Here is a 14,141-nt window from a genome sequence, read left to right on the forward strand (position 1 = left end):
TCAAGAGACCAAAGAAAAATGGAAAATTAGTTTAGATCATTTATTATTCAACTTATAAAGATGATTTGGGAGGAGAAGGGGATCAAAGTAGGGTAAAAAATTAACGCCTATCAAGACAAATGTGTAGCATAGCTCTAGTCGTAAAATCTGTTGGTATGTATTTGAAAAGTAGATGAAAAAATGAGAGCACATGCCATAACAATGTCATTATAGCATATGTAAACAATTGAAGCACATCTTGAGTTTCAAAAAGGTCATATGTAAACATTTCGGTATCCAACAAAGAAAGAAGATGCCGGATGGAGTAATTAGATCGTGTGAAATTCAAACAATTACAAAGCGAGGCTTGTCGCTAGCAATGGATAAAAGCGAAGAGATACTATTATTTACACAATAGCATGCGGATTATCTTTGAACGGAATTCAATTCCTACAAAGCTGAATACAAATTTAAAATGAAAAGCTTAACGAGTTGACCGTAAACCGATTTCACTTTCGTAAAAGGCATTTCTTGGCGTTTTGTACGGAAGAAGTGATATAAGTAAATAACACCACACCACCTATGGTATTACCATACCAAGGAACAACGATCGATCGAGGCGGTGAGAAAAAGTACAAGTATGCATTCATAAGTGAATAGCAACTAAGCAAAATAAAAGAAAACACACCTTTGGAGCGAGTATATAGGGTCCGGAAGCATTGGATAAAGTCCGGCGGCGAGGCGCCATGTTTATAATCACACCGCTCGGATAAAGTCGAAAGCTGAGCGCCATGTTTATAAAGCTTCGATTTGATCTATGATTCGATTTGTATTCCTTGCTTGAAAGACAATGCTACAAGACTAATTCCTCTTATTTATCCAAAGTGCATAGGAAGCTAATCTTTGATACAATTACAGAAATTCTAGGCGAGAAAAGAAGCAATTACCACCTTGGAAGGCGGGTTTCTTGCATAAAACCCACAACAACGGGGAAAGCTTTCGTTTCGCAAATATGGTCGAGTTCTCAAGAATCGAGAGCCATCTTTGGTGAGAAGACTTGTGCGAAGTCATCGTGGTGTGCTTAAAAAGGATTTGGCCGATGAAACCATCAATGGATGGGAAGATTGTGCAATACTACAGGACATCGGAGGTGGTATTAGACATTGAGCGCTTCGATATTCAAGAATAATCAATTAATCATTGGCGACTTGGGATATTTGAGGTTTCCCAAGCTTGGGATATTATTTGAGGTTTCACATCTAAATATCCCCAAATGGATTTCAATGTCTCGGTGGAAAGGTAAAATAAAAGTCTGCGAGTGGGTATTTGAGAAAAGGGACAACGAAGCGGGCAAAATAATCAATTGTTAGACACCGTATCCGGTTCAATTATGATGTTCGAAGGCGATAAAACTTCACCTTCAATCATTTAAATTGATAAAGTTTGAAAGAAGAGGTAAATGACACAATAAAAAAGAAAATACATGAACACAAAACCTTACTTTGTCGGTCAAATCAAGCGACCATGGCCTCTCCGTATCTTTGAATGAGATCATTAAAATGGCGTTGAGCGATTTTAGGCTAGAAAGAAAAGATTACTGCATATCATTATAGAAACCGTGTGTTGGAAATACTACAACATTCATATAACAACAAAATAAATAGTCACATCTTGTTTATTCATGATTAGCCGATTTTGATCCATGGCTTGTAGCTCAAATCCACGATTTGCTCCCAAAGAAGTGGAATTGACCCTCGAACACGAAACACATATTCTCAAAGATCCGTTATGAAGAGAGGAACACGAAACTTCGATTAGCTCTTCCAACAAACTCCTGTTCCAAACAAATCGAGGGGATCAGCTGGTATGATACCAAAGCGTTAGCTCCTCGAAAGCAAATCAATAAATGGTGAATTTATCATGTGTTAGAAGTGAGCACGGATTGTCCGGGTTGAATGAAAGAAATTGTGACCGACTATGAGGCTGTTGCAATAGACTATACCAACGGACTGTTTCCAAAGTGGTTTCCTTGCCCCTTCCTTACGCTAACTTCCTTGTTCATTTGCAAGCTGGTAGACATCGAAGCCGCACACCATCGAGGGTTTGACACAATATCTGACCGAGAATCTGAACCTAATAAGTGAAAATATTCTCATACTAGTTGCGGTCTACTTTAAAATCTTGCTTAAAGGACTCACTCACTTTAATGTAAGGTCTTTTTCATATGAATAATACAACCCGGTTGTTGATTCCCCGTCATCCGAGGCTCATAAAGTAAGCCTCATCTCTTTTCTGCAGAAAAGTGCTTTCGCTTCTTATTCAAATAATTGTCAATCAAACTACTGAGGAGCGATTGAATATAAATGCACCGAGAATCTGAGGATATAAACCTAGACTTTTGTCTCCCCTCTTACGAAAGGGAATTAAACCATGAAGTATGAAGTGGAAGTAAGGAGGCCTTTTTCCACAAATACAAAAGTTCTTACTTCTTGACAAGATGAAAGCCTCAAAATCCCATTGCAGGCCATAAACTTCATAGACATTACTCAAAAAAGCGGAAACCAAGATAAGTGCCAACCTCCTTGCGAGAAGTTATTACAAGTAAATATGTTCTGTACAAAAAATATTATTAAAAGTTCTTTTTCAACTGACTTCACCAATATGACCGGGGGCACATATCACCCCATCCATCTTACTAGCATAATAGCATAAAGAATCTAAAGTAACAATATGGCGAGAGATTGCATTAATGTAAGGCGATAAGAACTATAATAGCACACTAGCCTAGTAGTCTCCCATTATACTATTGCAATTTTTCCAATTGGACTACAAGAAAAAAAATTAACTAATATAAGGAATCCATCCAAACTTACCACCCAAGTAGTCTAATTGTTCCAACCACACCATAAATTATAAAAACTTTAGTAGTCCACGGAAAGCACACAGCTCATCCATGTAGTTTTTCTCTAGGACCTTCTTATCTTGGTCCTCGACAAGGACTTGCATTGCTTCTCGACGACTTAACACGGACACAGGGAAAATCAAACATCATGTGATCAGAATATAGTATATATAGAGATATCACTAAAGAATTAGGAAAAGAAGTATGCGGTCACTTGGGCAGGAAATTGAGTCCGGTCGGAACCTTTATTTGTCCATGCATGTGGGTTGATGTTTAATCACCATGACTAGTTGCCTCGTAAATACAGATTATGCGCTTATTCTTTCTCTGTCTAACAAATAAAATACAGTTTGAAGTGATCAAATGAACTATTACGAATCTCGGTGACGAGGGTACCAACATCGACTAATGAGCTTGTCAAGAAGCTTTCTGCGCAGTGAAATCAAACTAGCATGACTCAATTTTGCAAGGGTGTGTGCCATTTGGAAGGTCATTGAAGAAATAAAAGGCCTTCAACTTCTATTGCCTAAACCTTGATCATTTCCAACCGATATTACGACAACGAAATACTAAATGTTGTGTAACTTATTGTATGATGGTCTGGTCTACCGGTGCACTTTATTGTAGGTTAAGTATTGGTTACTGAATGAAGAGATGCTCATTGTTATCAACTCGAGAATGCTCCAAGTATTGTGTGCAGGTGCACACCTCATGTAAGACTAAGATCGAGAGGTTAAATCAAAGGAGCTTTGAGGTTCAGTGTGAGCTTGAACCATGCGATTATAGGCCACACCTGAAATTTTTATGTATAAGTAGACTGTCCTTTTGAAGCATATGTATTGAATAAATTGAAATTAGAAGTTTGAACAAAGCGAAGTCTACAAAACCCTACGATACCATCGGCCTACGAGTAGTATCGTTAGTTCTATGCACACCACAACTTGTCTTTTACTCTCTCTTTCTTTGACTTCTTGCGGTGACTTTCTTAATTAGGACAAGAATCTTGAAGTCCGTCCCTCTTAAAATGCTTTCGGGCTTGAGGAACTCCTTGAGAATGCTATAAAATGCATATATCCAAGTCAAGTTCACAATGTATGTGTGGTGGACAGAAAAGAAGATGAGGTTTCTGATATCGTTACTCTGTACAAGTGATTTCTCATTTAATCCGAGTCCGTTAGCTGTAGATGGTTAGTTCAAGAGTGCTACAAAACTATATTTTGTCTTTGGAACGAAGAATCCCTCAACCAGAAATGGTTGTGAACAACTTCAAAGAGAACTCGATACTTCTCTTTTAAACAGAAGAATCATTCTACTAGAAACGCTCAATGTATTGTACACTGAAGCTTTACGTGTTTGCTTTAAGAAAGCTTGGTGAGTTAGGTTTTCTATCTGTCATCGTCTCTCTTACCCTTTAAACATCACTTCACCTTCACTGCCCAGCATAAGTGTTTAATGAATCACCTAATGCTGATTGAAGAGAACTTTCATACTCAGATGATGCTAATAGGATCAACTAATGAGCTAGTCACGGGAAGCTTCCAAGCGCTTATAAAAAAGTAGGTACCTCCCACATTGCAATGGTGTAATGTGGGACGGAAGATTATTGAAAATATAAGAAGTCTTTTTAAACCGTCATTTTCAACAATAGGTAATCTCGAGCGAGAAATACCGATGTACCTAAAGCAAAAATTCTCATGGACCCAAAGACGCGACTTCAAATGCTATCAATATACAGGCCACATCTCATGCAAGGCGAGATCGGAGGTTAAATTGACAGACTTCCGGGCTCGATTATCGGCTTGAACCATGCGGTATAGGCAACACACGAAAAGTTATGCATTAGTATCTTTGCTTCTAATACCGGTCTTTGTGAGCAAAAGAGTAAATTATTAGATTAGGAGGATGCTAGGACTACAACAACATACCTAAAAATTTGAGACCTCTGCTGTTTGGTAGTATAGTTCTATGTAGGGCTCCATGAAGTCAAGAGAGTAGAAGCCATATGGGGTGCGGTAGCGCTTTTTCGATCTTCCTTCGCGCTGGCATAGCTTTCTTGTGCTTTTGCAGTCTTCCTCCAAGGAAACAAAAGAGAGAAGAAACTGAGCTGTATCAACATGCCATGTCCATGTAGTATAACGTCCAACAATTTCTTGACATTCCCGCATAGTTTGCATGGACATAGTATAGGATTTCCCTTACCAGCATCACATTGATCATCAAAACAATTAATACAAGCAATCGGCATACATAAATTCCTTACAAGAATTTATTTACTAAAAAAAAAAGTCTTATATGTCGAATACGAATAAAAGTAATAACTACGTCAAGTAATAAAAGTAATCACTAGCCAAAAGGTGATTTCAATAACATTTAACCTAAGAAAACTAATAGAATCTCCAAATCCTTGAAAGCTAGCTATCTCCAGAATCTTCTAACTGAAAGTGATGATCCAAAACCTACAAAGCCAAAATGAACACCTTAAAGAGTTTGACTTTATCATTTTTCCATAATAGGTTTGATTGTCAGCAAAACAAATGCATACTATTTAGCAAATAATTTCTAAAAAAGAAAAACAATGTAAGAAAATACTCACCATGCACCAAAAGTCTCGCTCCCAAATGCCTTTAACCACTTCAAGTTGTACTCAATGAGAATTGTTGAATAAAGTCAAGTAGAACCGAACGAAGGTCTCTTATTTCATCTTTGGTATATGCTGCTATCTTCCCCAACTCTTGGATCTAAATTAGAGAAGGAAAGAAAACGTAACTAATATATTATAAGGCATTAATATTCTAATTTAATTATATGACAAAGAAGTATATATGTGTTTACCTTATTTGTTAAAGATTGAGAAGGATCCCCTAAGAAAGTGTCTCATAAACATCATAGCGTAGTAGGCACATTCTACACCTCCCTGGTTGTTTTGGGCACTACACAAGACAAATAATAAGATTAGTCATACTTACTTGGAAGGAAAAAGTAATAAAAATATCTGAATTTGCCTTTGTTTACCTTGACCACTTGCCAATTTGGTCCGACCATCATTCTTTTCCCTCCAATAAGTGAAAGCTCTAATAGCACTATAGAAAAGAAATTAAATTGGGTATACACATATTCATATAAGACCTTGCTGCAAACATTTTGAGATCAAGCTCACATTGCATTCACGGCGAGGGGCACAGCATTAACACAACATATACTAAAGGAGGATGCTAGCGAGAAGCATCATGTAAGACAATACGAGAGTTTGAATATGTTTATAATAAAGTCGAGAACTTAAAGGGTTGGTATTTTAAAGGAAAAGATTATAATCATACAAGAAAATACATGAAACACATAACTTACTTGTCAACAAGAACTTTTATTCTGAATATTGGAGTCGGTTTCGGAAAGAATCCAACCGGTAAACTTGTTGTGATGATATATCAATAACAATCAATACCCAATGCCTCCTACAATGAAATAAATAGATAATAATTAATCCATAATGTATAGGGTATAGTCATTTAAGTAATAAATATGATTAAGAGACAAAACAAAACACTTACCCCAAATTGTAAGGAATCAATAGAATTTGATTCAGCGCTTACATAACCTAATCTGTGTTGCAAATGCTGAATTTTCTCCCCATCATCATTCCCATAGTTTGTGAAGTTAGAAGGATTAGCAAATGTGTATCTTTCTTGAGAACTCATGAAACTCCCATAAAGATATCTAAAAAATTAAAAATTAAAAAATGTTACGATAATTGCATCTACTAATCAAATACAAATGTTTAAAGCGACATGCAACTTTAGCTCACTTCATGTATGTAGTCATGCGGTGACACTTAGCCAATCCATTCTGCAAATATCCAACAAATCAGATTTTTCAATGGAAAAATGGCCTAGCTCAATCTCTTCCCGAAAAGCTCCCTTTCTATAGGGATGACAATATTATCAGACGATTCCATCGTGTTGTCAAGCATATCGCCATATTCTCTGATACTACATTCCATCTCATCAAGTGTTTCCTCCTTTTCCTATGTGAAATAATCAAAATATTGACGGGCATAACATAGATATGGACTTATATCACTAACGCTACTAGAAAAAAAAAAAAAAAACACTAAACTATACAAAACAAATTGAAATTGAAAACCCAAAGAAATTGAAGAGAATAAAAGGACAAGGGCACAAATTTAACTTGAATAAGCTAATTCACATGGATAGAACTTCACAACTTATTATTATAAACATCATCGCTAAATCTAGAAAGAAAAAATCAGCGATACTTTCAAATCGATTGAAGTTTTAAATAATCTAAAGTCCCGCCAAAAACTAGTTGCATCTGCAAAACCATTAGGTTATGAGGATGAAACTTAAGTTAAGTTAAGATCTTCAAAAGAAGTTTACAATGCAAAACACTAATATAATTGACACAAATGAAAATGTTAAAAGTGGTTGGAAACTTGTCAAGTATCATTCAACTTATAAAAGCGGTATAGGAGTCACAATGGATTTGTTTTCGAGAATAGCGGCAAGATAAAACTCAATACTACCGGGGAGGCACAACAACCCGAGTTTATACAAAATGAAATAACTTTTCCTCCTAGTCGTCCTAGAACCAATTTAGATTGTTCACCAAACTCTAATAATAATTAGCGGCACATAGTGTTTGATTACCAATGTACTAGTTTTACTTATTTACTAGATTAACCTATCTAATGCTATGAGTCACGGTGTGAACATTTCCACTGCCTTTCATTGGTACCTTCCTCTATGTGAATTTACTCTTTGTCTTTGGGAATGCTAGAAATGAGATTGTTCCTAGAAAAACCAATTCTTCTTTATGCAAAAGTCTATAAATAACAATTAGTAAATATATGGGATTATGATCAATGAAATAAGCTAAATACGTGGAGTACTAATTTCAAAGTTAGGCAATGCCTTCTTACTTTTAGCCACAACACCAAAATCTTTTATCTGCATGAGTATAGTAATAAATCTAAGTCATATATTAAAAAAGTACAAAATGCATATAAAAATACAATAATGTAAACTTTGACTGTTTGCCTTTGTTATCCTTTCTAGCCTTCTCGATCCAAGTAAATCATGTTTTCTTCCTACATGAATAAGGAGAAAAAAATTAGTATATGCATGTCAACACCAATAATCATTACTTTTTTGTCTAATAGTTTACCACATTGCCGATTATCACAAATTCTTTTGGCCCATACAAAACTATGCCATGCATCCTTAACAAATCTCAAGTCACCAAGCAGTGCTTGGGGAGAGGGAGCGAGGTTTGATTACGAGTGTCAATTTGTACTTTCGAAAATTGGCTTCTCCTAAAGGAATATCATTAATATTTTCTTGAGAATCGAAGTATTCTTGAAAATCGAGCCTTTAGCAGCGATGTTGCTTTTCAAAGTCAAAGCCAAACTACACTTTCACACCCTACAAAAAAAAATAGTAAATCAATATATCAATATATGTACACTAAAAGTACGAAGTGTTAAGAAGATAAAATGTTGACCTGTTTATTTGATTTTTATCGTTGCTAGCCTTCGGGTGCATCAAAATCACCATCTCCTTCCTACATAAATAAGTAGGGGAAAACAACATAATCAATCAAATGAATGAACAAGTGTAAATCAACCAAATCGTCATTAATCTTTATATGATTCTTTACCACATGCTTGACTATGACAAATTCTTTTGGCCATGCCACAAAGGCTGTGCCATGCATCGCTAATAGCACTTCAAGTCACCACTTGAATGCTGGTATTGGGAGGGAGATCAGGTTTCATTATTAAGTCAATGCGTACTTTCGTACATTGTGTTCTCCCAAAAGGAATGTTGTGAACTTTTTCTTACGGGTCCGATCTTCTTGAAAAGTAAACCTTTAGCAACAATGTTGCCTTTGGATCTCAAAGCCGAGAGAACACTTTAATAGCCTATAAGAAACATGGATATGAGTTAGAGCTTATGCATATATCGTGATAAAATTATATCAATTTAAAGGATAAGTACCTTGGGTGTCTTGAATTCATGATTGGTGAGTCTTCTTCATTTTGGGATAGCATCTTTCACCTGCATATTTAATAAAAATAAATCAATATATGTACACTAAAAAGTACTAAGTGCTAAGTGTTAAGAAGATATCGGTGAAAACATAAAATGTTGACTGTTTCCTTGATTTTTATAGTTTCTAGCCTACCGGATGCATCAAAATCACCATCTCCTTCCTACATAAATGAGTGGGGGAAAGCAACATAATGAATCAAATGAATGAACAAGTGTAAATCAACCAAATCGTCATTAATCTTTCTATGATTCTTTACCACATCGCCCGACTATGACAAATTCTTTTGGCCATGCCACAAAGCTGTGCCATGCATCGCTAATAGCATTCAAGTCACCACTTGGTAATGCGGTATTGGGAGGGAGATCGGGTTTCATTATTAAGTCAATCACGTACTTTCGTACATTGTGTTCTCCCAAAGGAATGTTGTGGACTTTTTCTTCGGTCCAGTCTTCTTGAAAAGTAAACCTTTAGCAACAATGTTGCCTTTGGATCTCAAAGCGAGAGAACACTTAATAGCCTATAAGAAACATGGATATGAGTTAGAGCTTATGCATATATCGTGATAAGAATCATATCAATTTAAAGGATAAGTACCTTGATTATCTTGATTTCAAGATTGGGCAACATCTTGCTAAATGTATCCCCATCTTCTATTGTATGTTTGTGGATCTAATTAAGTCCCACAAAGAAAAAAAAGAAATCGAATCGTAAACAAACAAGTCATAATCGGATCACGAGAACTAAGTTGATACTGTTGGTTTACTCTATTATCACTTCTACCACTATTAGATCCAACATTCTCGGGTGGGTGGCGACATATGCATCTCTTTCATCCTTAATGCACTTTCCTTTTCTAGAAACCTCACCCTTTCTTACCTTCCATCCTTCTTGCTTTTTCTTCATGTAGTTGGGTCTCAAGCTCCTCTCTATTTCTCTTGAAATGCGTCTAGGAAGTTTAAAGTATGTTGTTGGAGTTACAAACCCTCCCCTCCCCCTAACTCTACCACTATGCTCTGGGGTTCCTAAAAGCCCGAGTAAGTATATCATTCTTTCCCTTAGTTACTAATTCCCCTCCTTCTCCGGGTTTCAATTGAGCCTTGGTAGAATTATGTTAATACATTTCAATATTTTATATATAAAGTAAAAAGAAATTAACAAAAAAACTTAAGAAAACCCGACAATTCTTTTCTTGAATTTCCATAGTAGCATCATTCACAAATTCACCATTCTTCTTTTTGGCGGGCCTTAGCCATTTGACTCCGATCATCATGTTCTCTTTTGAGGGGCGACTTCTTCTTTCTATTAAACATAAACAAAAACTGTATTAGACTAGAGTATATTCATTTGCTACAAACGGTAACATATAATAGGACCTAGAGTATTTGGACAAGAGGTGAGGTGATAAACCCTTGAACCCTCTGACCACCACCCTAATCCCGGACATCTGAGGAGTGGATTTGATAACCCGAGACACAAGAAGAAAAGCGCCTCATGTTGATCCAAGGTCTCTTGGATTCCTAAGCCTAAAAGATTATAATCATACAAGAAAATACATGAAACACATAACTTACTTGTCAACAAGAACTTTTTATTCTGAATATTGGAGTCGGATTTCGGAAGAATCCAACCAAGAAACTTGTTGTGATGATATATCAATAACAATCAATACCCAATGCCTCCTACAATGAAATAAATAGATAATAATTAATCCATAATGTATAGGGTATAGTCATTTAAGTAATAAATATGATTAAGAGACAAACAAAACACTTACCCCAAATTGTAAGGAATCAATAGAATTTGATTCCGCGCCTTACATAACCTAATCGTATTTGCAAATGCTGAATTTTCTCCCCATCATCATTCCCATAGTTTGTAAGTTAGAAGGATTAGCAAATGTGTATCTTTCTTGAGAACTCATGAAACTCCCATAAAGATATCTAAAAAATTAAAAATTAAAAATGTTACGATAATTGCATCTACTAATCAAATACAAATGTTTAAAAGCGAAGATGCAACTTTTAGCTCACTTCATGTATGTAGTCATGCAGTGACACTTAGCCAATCCATTCTGCAAATATCCAACAAATCAGATTTTTCAATGGAAAAAATGGCCTAGCTCAATCTCTTCCCGAAAAGCTCCCTTTCTATAGGGATGACAATATTATCGGCGATTCCATCGTGTTGTCAAGCATATCGCCATATTCTCTGAATACTACATTCCATCTCATCAAGTGTTTCCTCCTTTTCCTATGTGAAATAATCAAAATATTGACGGGCATAACATAGATATGGACTTATATCACTAACGCTACTAGAAGAAAAAAAAAAAAAAAACTAAACTATACTATACAAAACAAATTGAAATTGAAAACCCAAAAGAAATTGAAGAGAATAAAAGGACAAGGGCACAAATTTAACTTGAATAAGCTAATTCACATGGATAGAACTTCACAACTTATTATTATAAACATCATCGCTAAATCTAGAAAGAAAAAAAATCAACGCATACTTTCAAATCGATTGAAGTTTAAATAATCTAAAGTCCTCGCCAAAACTAGTTGCATCTGCAAAACCATTAGGTTATGAGGATGAAACTTAAGTTAAGTTAAGATCTTCAAAAAGAAGTTTACAATGCAAAACACTAATATAATTGACACAAATGAAAAATGTTAAAAGTGGTTGGAAACTTGTCAAGTATCATTCAACTTATAAAACGATAGGAGTCACAACAGATTTGTTTCGAATAGCGGCAAGATAAAACTCAATACTACCTGGAGGCACAACAACCCGAAGTTTATACAAAATGAAATAACTTTTCCTCCTAGTCGTCCTAGAACCAATTTAGATTGTTCACCAAACTCTAATAATAATTAACGGCACATAGTGTTTGATTACCAATGTACTAGTTTTACTTATTTACTAGATTAACCTATCTAATGCTATGAGTCTTTAAGTGTGAACATTTCCCCACCTTTCATTGGTACCTTCCTCTATGTGAATTTACTCTTTGTACTGGGGAATGCTAGAAATGAGATTGTTCCTAGAAAAAACCAATTCTTCTTTATGCAAAAAGTCTATAAATAACAATTAGTAAATATATGGGATTATGATCAATGAAATAAGCTAAATACACTGGAGTACTAATTTCAAAGTTAGGCAATGCCTTCTTACTTTTAGCCACAACACCAAAATCTTTTATCTGCATGAGTATAGTAATAAATCTAAGTCATATATTAAAAGTACAAAATGCATATAAAAATACAATAATGTAAACTTTGACCTGTTTGCCTTTGTTATCCTTTCTAGCCTTCTCTGATCCAAGTAAATCATGTTTTTCTTCCTACATGAATAAGGAGAAAAAAAAAATTAGTATATGCATGTCAACACCAATAATCATTACTTTTTGTCTAATAGTTTACCACATTGCCGATTATCACAAATTCTTTTGCCACGCCACAAAAACTATGCCATGCATCCTTAACAAATCTCAAGTCACCAACCCAGTGCTCGGAGAGGGAGGTCGGTTTGATTACAATGTCAATTTGTACTTTCGAAAATTGGCTTCTCCTAAGGGAATATCATTAATATTTTCTTGAGGTCGAGTATTCTTGAAAAAAATTGAGCCTTTAGCAACGATGTTGCTTTTCAAAAGTCAAAGCCAAACTACACTTCACACCCTACAAAAAAAAAATAGTAAATCAATATATCAATATATGTACACTAAAAGTGCAGAGTGTTAAGAAGATAAAATGTTGACTGTTTATTTGATTTTTATCGCTATAGCCTTCGGGTGCATCAAAATCACCATCTCCTTCCTACATAAATAAGTAGGGAAAACAACATAATCAATCAAATGAATGAACAAGTGTAAATCAACCAAATCGTCATTAATCTTTATATGATTCTTTACCACATAGCCAACTATGACAAATTCTTTTGGCCATGCCACAAAAGTCTGTGCCATGCATCGCTAATAACGCTCAAGTCACCACTTGGTACTGGTATTGGGGGGAGATCAGGTTTCATTATTAAGTCAATCTGTACTCGTACATTGTGTTCTCCCAAAGGAATGTTGTGAACTTTTTCTTCTGGTCCAGTCTTCTTGAAAAGTAAACCTTTAGCAACAATGTTGCCTTTGGATCTCAAAGCCAGAGAACACTTAATAGCCTATAAGAAACATGGATATGAGTTAGAGCTTATGCATATATCGCGGATAAGAATTATATCAATTTAAAGGATAAGTACCTTGGGTGTACTGAATTCATGATTGGTCGGAGTCTTCTTCATTTTTGGGATAGCATCTTTCACCTGCATATTTAATAAAAATAAATCAATATATGTACACTAAAAGTACTAAGTGCTAAGTGTTAAGAAGATATCGGTGAAAAACATAAAATGTTGACTGTTTCCTTGATTTTTATAGTTTCTAGCCTTCTCCGGATGCATCAAAATCACCATCTCCTTCCTACATAAATGAGTGGGGAAAAACAACATAATGAATCAAATGAATGAACAAGTGTAAATCAACCAAATACGTCATTAATCTTTCTATGATTCTTTACCACATCGAATTATGACAAATTCTTTTGGCCATGCCACAAAGCTGTGCCATGCATAAAGCTAATAACGCTCAAGTCACCACTTGCACCGGTATTGGGAGGGAGATCGGGGTTTCATTATTAAGTCAATCGTACTTTCTGCATACATTGTGTTCTCCCAAAGGAATGTTGTGGACTTTTTCTTCTCGTCCAGTCTTCTTGAAAAGTAAACCTTTAGCAACAATGTTGCCTTTGGATCTCAAAGCCAGAGAACACTTAATAGCCTATAAGAAACATGGATATGAGTTAGAGCTTATGCATATATCGCGGATAAGAATCATATCAATTTAAAGGATAAGTACCTTGGGTGTACTGATTTCAAGATTGGGCAACATCTTGCTAAATGTATCCCCATCTTCTACCTGTATGTTTGACAGATCTAATTAAGTCCCACAAAGAAAAAAGAAAGAAATCGAATCATGTAACACAAACAAGTCATAATCAGATCTGAGAACTAAGTTGATACGTTGGTTTACTCTATTATCACTTCTACCACTATTAGATCCAACATTCTCGAATTGGTGGCGACTTTATGCATCTCTTTCATCCTTAATGCACTTTCCTTTTCTAGAAACCTCACCCTTTTCTTA

The 14,141-nt window shown here is 35.4% G+C and overlaps 1 long non-coding RNA gene across 1 annotated transcript; it reads right to left on the bottom strand.

Moving 5' to 3' along the window:
• Window positions 1-5,167: 5,167 nt before the first annotated feature.
• LOC147487204 (uncharacterized) lies at window positions 5,168-5,742 on the bottom strand. The gene is made up of 3 exons (XR_015200797.1): window positions 5,714-5,742; window positions 5,475-5,619; window positions 5,168-5,337 (listed from the first exon to the last, which is right to left on the bottom strand). It is a non-coding gene; the product is annotated as an uncharacterized LOC147487204 (long non-coding RNA).
• Between the last annotated feature and the right edge of the window lie 8,399 nt (window positions 5,743-14,141).

This window comes from Coptis chinensis, chromosome 7 (genome assembly GCF_015680905.1).
Source record: "Coptis chinensis isolate HL-2020 chromosome 7, ASM1568090v1, whole genome shotgun sequence".
Classification (NCBI taxonomy): Eukaryota; Viridiplantae; Streptophyta; class Magnoliopsida; order Ranunculales; family Ranunculaceae; genus Coptis; species Coptis chinensis.